The sequence below is a fragment of the Hesperophylax consimilis genome, chromosome 3, assembly GCF_061612785.1.
Source record: "Hesperophylax consimilis isolate HC1 chromosome 3, BYU_Hcon_1.0, whole genome shotgun sequence".
Lineage (NCBI taxonomy): Eukaryota > Metazoa > Arthropoda > Insecta > Trichoptera > Limnephilidae > Hesperophylax > Hesperophylax consimilis.
The window spans coordinates 11,764,835-11,776,324 of record NC_142838.1 but is presented as its reverse complement, the minus strand read 5'-3'; the positions used below and the strand labels follow the sequence as shown (position 1 = coordinate 11,776,324).

The 11,490-nt window shown below is 38.0% G+C and overlaps 1 long non-coding RNA gene and 1 other non-coding gene across 2 annotated transcripts; both read right to left on the bottom strand.

Moving 5' to 3' along the window:
- Window positions 1-6,894: 6,894 nt before the first annotated feature.
- Window positions 6,895-10,179, bottom strand: LOC149424944 (uncharacterized). The gene is made up of 3 exons (XR_016305654.1): window positions 10,030-10,179; window positions 9,576-9,888; window positions 6,895-7,267 (listed from the first exon to the last, which is right to left on the bottom strand). It is a non-coding gene; the product is annotated as an uncharacterized LOC149424944 (long non-coding RNA).
- A 103-nt stretch (window positions 10,180-10,282) lies between these two features.
- LOC149424943 (U2 spliceosomal RNA) lies at window positions 10,283-10,475 on the bottom strand. The gene has a single exon (XR_016305716.1). It is a non-coding gene; the product is annotated as a U2 spliceosomal RNA (small nuclear RNA).
- Between the last annotated feature and the right edge of the window lie 1,015 nt (window positions 10,476-11,490).

Genomic DNA, 11,490 nt, shown 5'->3' with positions numbered 1-11,490 from the left:
AACTGGCAGAAGAAGGCTGAAAGTACACTGAATACTGTAGAAATGAGATCCCTGAGGCATATGTGCGGTAAAATCATGTATGACGAAATCTATTCTACAGGTATTTTATTAGAGCCTGTAAAAAGGAGCTAGCAGCATTGATCCCCGGTGCACGTGCGTGATACTCGGCGGTCACGAGCGGAACGCACGTTCACAATAAAGTTGATGTTGTCTTTATGAGAACGGGTCGTTTTTACAAATCGTTTTTGCATAAGTCCGCTCGTGTGTGTGTTTTTTCCTCCATATAATACCGTGCACCTGTTTGATACTTGGCGGACACGAGCGGAACACAGGTTCACAGTAAAGTTGATGTTATCTATATATGAACGGGTCGTTTCTCCGACTCGTTTTACCGTAAGTCGGCTCGCATGTGGAACGAGCTATCAGCATCTGTTTTTACTCCTCCATATAATTCGCGCCTCTTTCAGATCCGCATTAATAAATTCATCCCTACAGCCCCTACCTTAACCCGCCTTATAACGCTGCCCAACTGGGTGGCGACATAGTTTCTCTGTATTTAGAGTGTAAAGACAGGGGCGCTCTTGTGATAGGTGTCACATAAAAAATCATATTTGCGAATTTGAATATAAAGACATACAAAATGATCATTGTTGGGCAGCGTTATGAGGCGGGTTAAGTTAGGGGCTGTAGGAATGAATTTATTAATGCTGGTCTTAAAGAGGCGCGAATTATATGGAGGAGGAAAAGTAGGGAGTACCGATTTTGATTTTTTTTTGTGTGGAATCACGGTTTACAGAAATTCTCTAACAACCCCCCCACCATGGATTTCAAATATTTCGTGGGGAGTCCTTTTTGAAATTTTGCTGTGGGGAATAATGTTTTTCAGAAATTCTGAACCAACCCCCCACCCCCCCCATGGAATCAAGCTCCCGTAGAATATTTCTGGGGAATATGTGGGCAGAATGTATGCGAGTTCATTAGAATTACTTATTCTGAATCAATCCTCAGGTCGGTATTAAATACTTTTGAGTATTTTGTCACCGGTAGTTTTCTAATATTGTATAATAGGACCCACCTCTAACCCAGTATCGAAAAGTCCTCCCAAGTAGAAGTGAGTCGTTCGCGAACGAGTCGGCTCAGTGAACCGGATCTTTACACGGATCCGTAAGATCCGGTTCCCAAATCAGCCGCTCACTCGTTCGCGGATCAGTAGTGACTCACCCGTTCGAGAACGGTGAGCCGGTGACCCGCTTCACTCGTTCGCGAACGGTGAGCCGGTGACTCGGTGACCCGCTTAACTCGTTCGCGAACGGTGAGCCGGTGAGCCGGTGACCCGGTGACCCGCTTCACTCGTTCGCGAACGGTGAGCCGGTGAGCAGGTGACCCGCCAGACCCGAAGAGCCGACTCACCCGTTCGCGAACGAAGATCCGCATACATCGTTCAACGGATCTCACGGCTCGCGGGTCACTACTGACGTACTGACCGGATCGATCATATATACGACATAATAATACTGGTATTGACGCTTGCATAACATTTTAGTTGTTGTGTCGGCACTTATTTAGTTTATTATAACAGGAACAAGGAAGAGTAATATTATGTTCATGGTTTATTTTCAGTTAATCATTGATATCGAAATAATCGTAAAAAAAGTAATTTTGGCATTGAGTACTTACATGAACGACGTTTAACTATTATTCTCACACCGAATTATTTTGTTTCACAACACAATTTTTGTATTATTATTACAATTATTTAGTACACAATTAATTTAAAATAGATTTAAGTTTATTTTCATTGTTCTATATTTTAATTTCATTCACCAATTGATTTTTTTAAACTTAATTTAAAGAAACTTTTTCAATAGTATTGATATAAATTATAGATTGCAATTTAAAAATAACACATCTGACAATTTTTGTGGCCGCAGAAAAATGATTCCAAATTTCACTTTTTTTTCTTGTGGAAATCATGGTAAATTTAAATTAAAGCTATTATAAAGTTCGTAATTATGTTTTCCGGGTAAAAAAAACTGAAAAGCGATAAGAAACGTGATTCAACGATTACCGTACGATTGAAATTTGACGTTTTGTACCAAAAACCTAACAAAAAAAAAGATTTCTTGATTTCATTTTTTCATTCTAATAAAAGGGTATTCCAATAATATTGGGAATCCCCTTTGAATGTAATCATAAATATACGATATATAGATCGATATTTCTCGGCAAAAATTTTGTCTTCGAAATATATAATATTCCCAAAGAAGCAAAAATGTCGGAATGTTTCCTCACGATAGCAAGGTCCCATCTGACGAAGCGCAGTCCTGAGAAATGACCTTTAAAGCATTTATATTTTCAGCTCATTCTTCCGGAGGGAGCTTTGTCAGACGCAACCTGTTATGAAAAATCATAAAACCCTAAAAATATTTTAAATGCAATTTTTATAAAAGAAAAATGAAATCTCATGGTTTCATTTTTAAATACTTTTATTTTATAAGCAATAATTATTAGCCTAAAACACTCATCCACATTGAAAAATCTCCTGATAAAAGATACATGACGCCAACTGGACTTGAACCCGTGTCCTTTCGATTTCCGGTCGACAGCTCTGACCACTGAGCTTGTTATGATCTGCACTTTTCAAACTTTTCCTTCTCTTCCTTCTACGATAAATTTTCTTTAAGTCCCATAGGTAACTCCTCCATAAGGCTTTGATTATGTATATACCCAGGGTAGGAATATCCTCCCTGTAGTCTGTACAAGCCTTTGCTCCTCTCTTTATTACACATCCCTTCAAGTGTGCGCATCCAAGTTTGTCTACGTGTTTTACGACCTTGAACGTAATCATTTCACGTGACGGTTCAGTATAAAAAGGTTTCACCGAACGTTGTGTCGGTTTTTTGTTTCTCGGTATAGAAACCTAGTTATCTATGTATCTGTGGTATCCCTCGGTTCTTTTGAGATAGAGTGAGTTGAATCCATTACCGCTGTGTTTTAAAGCCATTTCATAAACCTCATTTTCTGACTCGCCTGCTCACCGAATAGCTACGTGATTCTACCTGTCGTAGGGTAATGTGAGTATAATAAGGTGTTAGATTTGGTATATGTGATATAAATACGATAAATTTATGGTGTTAATTATCGGCGCCATCCATGTATATATTTTGGGAGGGAAGGGAGAGGAACGGAAATGAATTTGTTCAAGCTAAGTTGGCTCCTCCTCTTTACCAAACAAATCTGATGGATAATAATTTGAACAAGGCGATCGATATCTGCGTGTCTGGATATCCGAACCGGCCGGGTCTCCCCTTGTTCCAAATTGGCAACCGTCACGCCAGAATAAAGAAAACCAGGTCTCCTCACCAATTTCAGAAATGCCCCAACCTCTTTGCACCTCCAGGAAAATCTACTTTACTGAATGTAGAAGGGGAAAACCATGACATCCCTTGTCACGAATCTAGTCGCGAAAATGTGACACGTAAGGCCTTAAGTTACATGCCACCTCCAGAAAACGCTGTAAATTCCTCGTCGTCGGGAACTTACATCCCTTTCTAGGTCAATAACATAGATAACACACGACAATCTTGTCGACATTTAGTCTGCTTCTATCAATAGGTTGTGTGCCTATCCATTCAGCCAATTATCATGTGAGATATATGTAAGGTTTACTCGAAATGCCAAATTTAGGATGAGGGCTGTCTGTATTTTAATATTTAGTTCCAGTAATTATTGTATGAGGTTACTAGCATTTTCGTGTATTAGGTATGGGTAACTTCTATAGAATACCTATCCTCTCAGGTAGGTATAAACGGATAATTGGTTTGATTTTTTGCATTTAATTTAAAGAGGCTGCCTACCTCTCGAAAGGGACCTGTTAAGAAAAGTTGTTCGGTTGGTAGTTTTATTTCGGAGATTACCATCTCCCCCTTTAACTCTGGATTTGTTCTTGTGTATTCCAATTTGTAAATTTGAAAGTCAAACAATAGATGAAAAGTATCAAACTAGCAAGTCAAATAACAGAAGAAAAGTATTCATTTTTGTTCTGTCTGGTTGCATCCGATCGCTTTCTATTCGGGCGGTCATACGCTAGCAAAACTTCCCCTTCGACTGACTGTACACCGCGCCTCGGCCCACATATGAAAAGGTCATTGGCCCGTCTCCCTTTTTCAGCTGATAGATAATCTGATTGACACATTCCCTTTTGAAACATTATTTGGGCGGCAGAGGTTGTAAACTTGGTTGCTGTTCTTCGGTTGTATCCGTCTTTTAAAAGGTTATCTGGAATTTAATAAATAATATAAAAAACTCACCCTGTAAGTCACCTCCAAATCCTAGTGTGAAACTTACCTGGTTACACACTAAATAGCTAAATCAGTTTAATTTTCGGTCTCCTCCCTACACCTATAAAAGAGTAATTAAATAATCCTGTAAACAAAATTGTACCTCCCTAATCTCTGTCAGGATTCGAACCCGAGTTTTATGATTTGTTTGATTCTCTGGTTTACGGTCTCCGTGGATAGAACGCCATCTCGCCAATTATTTTATTCCTCCCTAGCTCGATCAATCGATATGACAAACACTTCCTGCTGCTAAATACGTTCACTTTATTTTTAAAACGCAATTATTATTATTATCATTGTTATTTCTATGTTTTTAAAACAAGTAATTTAGTTTGAACTATTTACGAAATCACGTTTAATTTAACACATTTTATATTATAATCGCGATCGCACAACTCTTAGCTCCCTTGAGGTGATTTTTCACAAAACGGCGTTCTACAAATTATCCAATTATTATTATCTCTATCCTCACTGAGTCCAACCACTTTCACTTCACACAAACACCGGTTAAATAATATTTCACTTTAATTCAATATTTAACAATACTTTTTAACACCATCTGAATTCACTAACTAACTGTAATTCCACACATCGCCACTGATTTTTATTCGATTTCTCCGAGCTGTCTCCATCTCCAACATCAAATCCCGACTGCCCCTCCTGCGATCTCTTCTTTTCTCCCTATCCGTGGGGACGTGTTTACTTCAAGGCCCGCCTGTCAATAAATCTTATGTCGTTAGTCTAAACAAAATTTTTTTTGGAGTACATTCGTTTCGTTTATTTAAGTGATTGTTCAAATCATCACAAGCTATGGCGGCTTATCTCTTATCCGTGAAATAATTCAATATATACTAGTGTTTCAGGATAATAATTATTGCTTATAAAATAATTGTTACGCTTTGTGCTATGAATAAAAAATCTTGTCTTAAACATTAGTTTACCAAAAAAAAAAATAATAAATACTTTTAATTTCACCAAAACATAAAAATAACACATTGTACTCGTATAATAAACGATCCAATTTGATTTCGGTCGCAATGTACAATCAAAATAAATTTCACTAGCGAATCTTAAACATCTTAGGACACTGTAGAGTGTAGAGTGTAGAACACAGGTCGATTTCAATATCTTTACCATTATATAATATCGACGACTACACGTATGTATTCTTTTATCGCGAAGAACTTTATTTTAATTTTATTTATGGAGGGGGAGGGAGGGAGGGGGTTCAATCGAGCCGGTTCACTGAAGCGGATCTTTCAGGTGAACGGGACCCAGTGAACCGGCTCCCTCAACTGAGCCGCTTCGCCCATCTCTACTCTCAAGAGATAAATTAAAGTTTAAAGGCCCCAGTACACATTCGGCCAACGCGTGCGGCCAACGCGTTGGCCGAATGTGTACTGGGCCATTTTGTGTGAATTTCGCGTTTGCGGCCAACGCTCGCCGGCGAGCCGATGAGTGTCGGTTTTTCGTGCACGAATCAAAGGAATTTGGCGCGAGCGGCAAAGAGCGTTCACACATTGGCCGAACGTTCAGTTCATAGTTGCGCGTCGGCCGGAGTGGACGTGTGTGGTTTGGTATGTTTAGTAGACTGTAGTGTCGTGTCGCGAATATGGCGCCATGGAGTAACGAAGAACTGTTTAGGTTCATTGATTATTATCATAATGAATCCATTATATGGAACCCCAAACACCAGCAACACAAAAATAAAAACAGAGTAAGTAACTTGCCTCACTACATAAAATAATACATGTTTAGTTGCGATATTAATTTGTCTATAGGTATACCGTTCCTAGCTACTTTTTTCGTTTTTACTATCAACTAGAGCTAGTAGTTCCTAACTACTTTTTTTATTTCAGGTTAATGATGCTTGGAGTAGAATTGCAGACAGTATGAATATCCCTGTAAGTGAATTAAAAAAAAAGGAGTCGTTAATGGCAACGTACAGAATTCATCGTAGGAAGAAAATCCAGTCCATTAAATCCGGCATGGGTGAAGAGGAATATTACAACCCAATTTGGCCGTTTTATGAAGCAATGGACAATTTTTTAAATGACGTTTATGAATGTTCCAGCATTATTAACACAGAGGGTAACAGTGTAAGTAAAACAACATATTTATTTTGACAAATTTTAATTATTTTCTATACTGTTTCTACAAAAATAATTAATAAAATCCAACCGTATCTGGGTTGCTGTTTGGGTAGGTCTACGTGGTACCTTTTGTAATGGCAACAAAGCACTATCTCTATTTTCATTTCTCCATGAACCTGGTCGTACAAGTTCTCCGTTAATGAAAGTATCAAATGAACCTGGGGGTGTATAAATATTCCGAGATGAACTACTGTATCTCAAGAAGTTATGTAAAAGTAGACAAGACATTGAAATAATAGAGGCTCGTAAAGGGGTTTCCAGAGCTATAGCTTTTTTAAAAATTCGAAACCTGTTGGATAGGATGCCAAAAGTATTTTCTACTTTTACACGAGAATGAGACAATTGCTGATTAAATATTCTTTCCGGGGATCCTTGGGCATGGTGACCTGCAAAAGGTTTCATTATGTGGCTACTAAGCGCAAATGCTCCATCTCCTAAAAATACGAACGGAATATCATTGTCGCCATCCGGAAGTGGGCTCGGAGGTGGTAAATTCATAGTGCCAGAAGATAGTTTTTGACATAAAACACTCTGATTAAATACGCCGCCATCACTTATCCGACCTTTACATCCTACATCGGCAAACAAAAAACAATAATTACTATCAACTAGAGCTAGTAGAACAATGCTGAAGCTGCCTTTATAGTTAATATAGTCAGACGCACTCTTTGCCGGTGATTGTATAGTTATGTGTTTGCCATCTATAGCCCCAAGGCAATGGGGGAAAGTAAATCCTTCTGACTTGTTAACCCATTCGTCTGCAGTTTCAGGCATCTGAAAAAAAAGTTTTTAACGAGTTAAAAAATTTATTAAAAAAATTTCAACATGTTTTTAACAAGTTATTTTTTTACAGGCCTCATCATCGACATATTCTGTAGAAGATACACTAGATGAACAAGATGATAGTCAAGGAAACAACTCCGTAGCTGGGAGTAACAGTAATCCAGGAAAAGTTCCAGCTACAAAGCGACGTTGCAAAAATCCGCCAGAATTAGCAGAGGCTAGCAGAGAGATGTCAAATGCTTTCAACACTTTAAATCAAGTCCTTAGTAAAGATTCTTCAACACGAGAAGATGATCCATGCGAATTATATGGAAAACTTCTTGCAACAAAACTGAGGAAATATACAGAGATTGAAAGAGAAGAAATCATGTTAGATATAGATAACATGTTGTTAAACAGACGTCGAAAATCACAAATGATTCCTAAAAATTCATACTTCATTCGTCCGCCCTCTTCTCAAAATTCATATGTCATTCGTCCACCATCTTCTCAAAATTTATACCGATCTGAATGGTCATGCTCGCCTCCTCCGCCTTCTTCCCCTCAAAACAGACCATTTTCAGCAAGTACACCACCATCTACATATTATGTTCCTAATCAACTTCTACCTCGACGAGTTCAAATAATTTCCAATGAAGTTTTAGCCCCAGCACAAATATACACGTCACAATCTTCACCCAACCCAACCCATCCACCGTCACAAGAACAGCAAGAATCTCCTGTTGTAATAAGTATACCAGAAGTCTCTCAACATACTATGACTGATGATCACAGTTACACGTGCGAAGGGTACAATTCTTCAGAAACTGACGCAACTCCATCACAAAATATTCTTTATCGAGCATATAGAGATGCATAAAAAAAAAAAGTGGGTGTGTCAAGCCTACGCAAGACAGAAGTGAAACTTCTTTTGTTAAACCGTATGAACCACAATCAATTACGTATTTCACTCGTATTACACTCACGACGCAGTATACTAACCAAGCAGCTGATGCTTGGCGTGGCGCAGTTCGCTGGTGTCTGAGAGAGAGGAAAGAAGAGAAGAGAGAGAACGTTCGTGAGCGGCTCCCCCACCTCAACAAGCGCATATGGTGAGAGAGGGACAGTGAACGGTGAGCGGTGGTGGGGGTACCCGCATTTTCGTGTCGATCCTGACTCGGTTTTACTCCGTCCCCGAATTACGCGCCTAAAGAAGTTTCACTTCAATATAATATATTTTTAAAAATAATGTACAATGTACAGAAATAGAATCCCACACAAGATCGCGTAGTGCGCTCTAGCGAACGGATATTTTATCAGAGGGAGATAGTTTTAATTTTTTTTTCTGTAAATTATTACATATTATCAAAATAAATAAATTAATTAAATAAATGTAATACAATTATCATAATATACGGATTAGATAATAATTTTAATCCAACACAATAACGCAAAGCGCGCTCTAGCGGAGTAATGTTTTATCACAGTGAGATAAGTGTTTTTATTATTTTGCAATATTATTTTCTTTTAAAAAATGTTCTGACCTACTAAAAAATAAGATATTGAATGAAAAAGGCGTTAAAAACAAAAAAATAATGTGCGATGGCCGAGAATCGAACTCGGATCAACTGCTTGGAAGGCAACTATGCTGACCATTACACCACCAACGCCAGTTGTCGGGATGAGCTAAGAAGCATTTATATGTTACTTCAAAACTTTGAAAATTATTACATATTATCAAAATAAATAAATTAATTAAATAAATGTAATACAATTATCATAATATACGGATTAGATAATAATTTTAATCCAACACAATAACGCAAAGCGCGCTCTAGCGGAGTAATGTTTTATCACAGTGAGATAAGTGTTTTTATTATTTTGCAATATTATTTTCTTTTAAAAAATGTTCTGACCTACTAAAAAATAAGATATTGAATGAAAAAGGCGTTAAAAACAAAAAAATAATGTGCGATGGCCGAGAATCGAACTCGGATCAACTGCTTGGAAGGCAACTATGCTGACCATTACACCACCAACGCCAGTTGTCGGGATGAGCTAAGAAGCATTTATATGTTACTTCAAAACTTTGACTAGATCAAATGAACTTTAATCGGTGGTGGGGGTACCCGCATTTTCGTTTCGATCGTGACTCGGTTTTACTCCGTCCCCGAAAATTCATTACGCGCCTAAAGAAGTTTCACTTCAAAAAAACAAATTAATTGAAACCTATTTGAGTCAAATATTTGTCAACACAAATAAGCTAAGTATTATCTTGAAATAAATAATTGATTAAAAATAAAACCTTTTTTTTACCTACCTTAATCATATCTTTTAACACTTCATTGAGTGCTAAACAGACTTCAATCACTATGCGTGAGATGGCTGGGCTTGACATTTTAAACAGATAGTGCAGACTTCTGTAACTGTCCCCGGTAGCTAGGAATCTTAAAGTCACTGCTAGCCGTATTTTTACTGGTATAGCTTCCCTCCATTTTGTGTCCTGTTTTGAAACGATCGGGGAAATTTTTTGTACGAGGTATTCAAAGTCAGTAGGTGACAATCGTACGAAGTTTTCAAACTCTCCAGATGGCTCTGCTAGAAGCTCGGCAAGTTGGTTGTTCATGGTCTCCCTAAAAAAATGTTTTTTTTAAATTCTATATAATAAAAATAAATACCGTCACGCCTATATTTTCACAAAGGAGTGGCAGAATACTCTAGAAGTACACACATTCAAAATAGGATACTAACAATTAAAACAAAATTTGATTTACCTTGTTCTGTTTCGATGAATACTCAGCATCCACCATCTTCTTTTGCGCCATCTTTTTTTAATCACTCTTCTCTGGTGCACAAGTAAAAAAAATTTGAAAGCGCTGTACAAGTATATCGCAGCGGCCGCAGTCGCCCTAACGTCCATCTTCATCTAGCGACCAACGCCGAATGAACACGCGAATGTGTGAACGGTATCACGAAAATCTGCCGGTCGCATTCGCCGCACGCGTTGGCCGAATGTGTACTGGGGCCTTAAGATGGGCCGATCCCGGCGGCACTGCAATGCCGGGCCAACCCGCGACAGGAGTGGAGCAAGCCCCGAACATCCCGTCACATTCCAAAAATCAGTTTAATATACTGGTCCCGCATTGCGGGAACTATCAGATATTAAGCTGATAAGAACAGATACTACACTTTGATCTTAGCCAACAGGCCGAGAAGCGATACTCTAAAACTGAAAATCATAGTAAATATAGACCTATTGGAAGCTATCTTGTGCGAACTGCGAACGAAAGTGGCGCCATCTCGAAATAAAATATTAAGGCTTTGTGACAAAATTGGCTAAAACAATAAATTAATTGGCTAAATAACATAATTTTAGTATGTACCTAAGAACATGTAGTATTATGTCAACCGACTAACCATGTATAGACCCGGTATATCGGTTAATTTAAAACTAGGCTTGGTTGGAATGTCGAGCTTAGCGCGGCTTGGAACATAATCCGTATATAATTCGGAAGTCTAGATATCAGTAATATTATATGCGTTGTCTTTTTAACCCTAGAACCGTACCCTGGGGTACAAATTAAAAAAAAATTGAAAATTTGCGATAACTTTTTCGTTTCACAACGGATCTTTTCTTGCCGCCGCGTATTTGCAAGTGGGGGGGAGTCGCTTCGAAGCATCAGTCGAGCGGGAGTCCTGCTAGTGTGTGGTCGTGGCAAAACGTGCGTGGGGCGCTCCAGTACCCCTGGGTACGGTTAAGGTAATTATTTTCATTACTATGATTTTAATGTTTTTGCGAAATAAAGCATGTTATTGTGCTATTTGATACGTGTTTCTTTATTTGAATGTTATTTTTATTTGCATAATAACCTTACACATAACTTTTTTTGGAAAAAATGTGTAATTATTTATTATATTTAGGTATTTTGCATTTAGTTGCGTGTAACTTCAATAATTCTTTTTTTTTAGATGGCTTTACGTCAAAATCTATCGCAAGATGAAATTCAACGCCTTCTTCTGTATGCTGATGATGAAAAAGATGTGGTTCTTGGGGATGAATTGGAAGATGAACCTGATGAAATTATTGCTGACTTTATGAATACATCAATGTTTGCTTTTCATAACGAACTTACTTTACTATCATATTATGTGCCTCCAAAGCTAAGCAAAAAAAAAAAAAGTGCTTATGCTTTCCACTACACACTTCCAACCAGACCAAGACAAATCTGTTGATT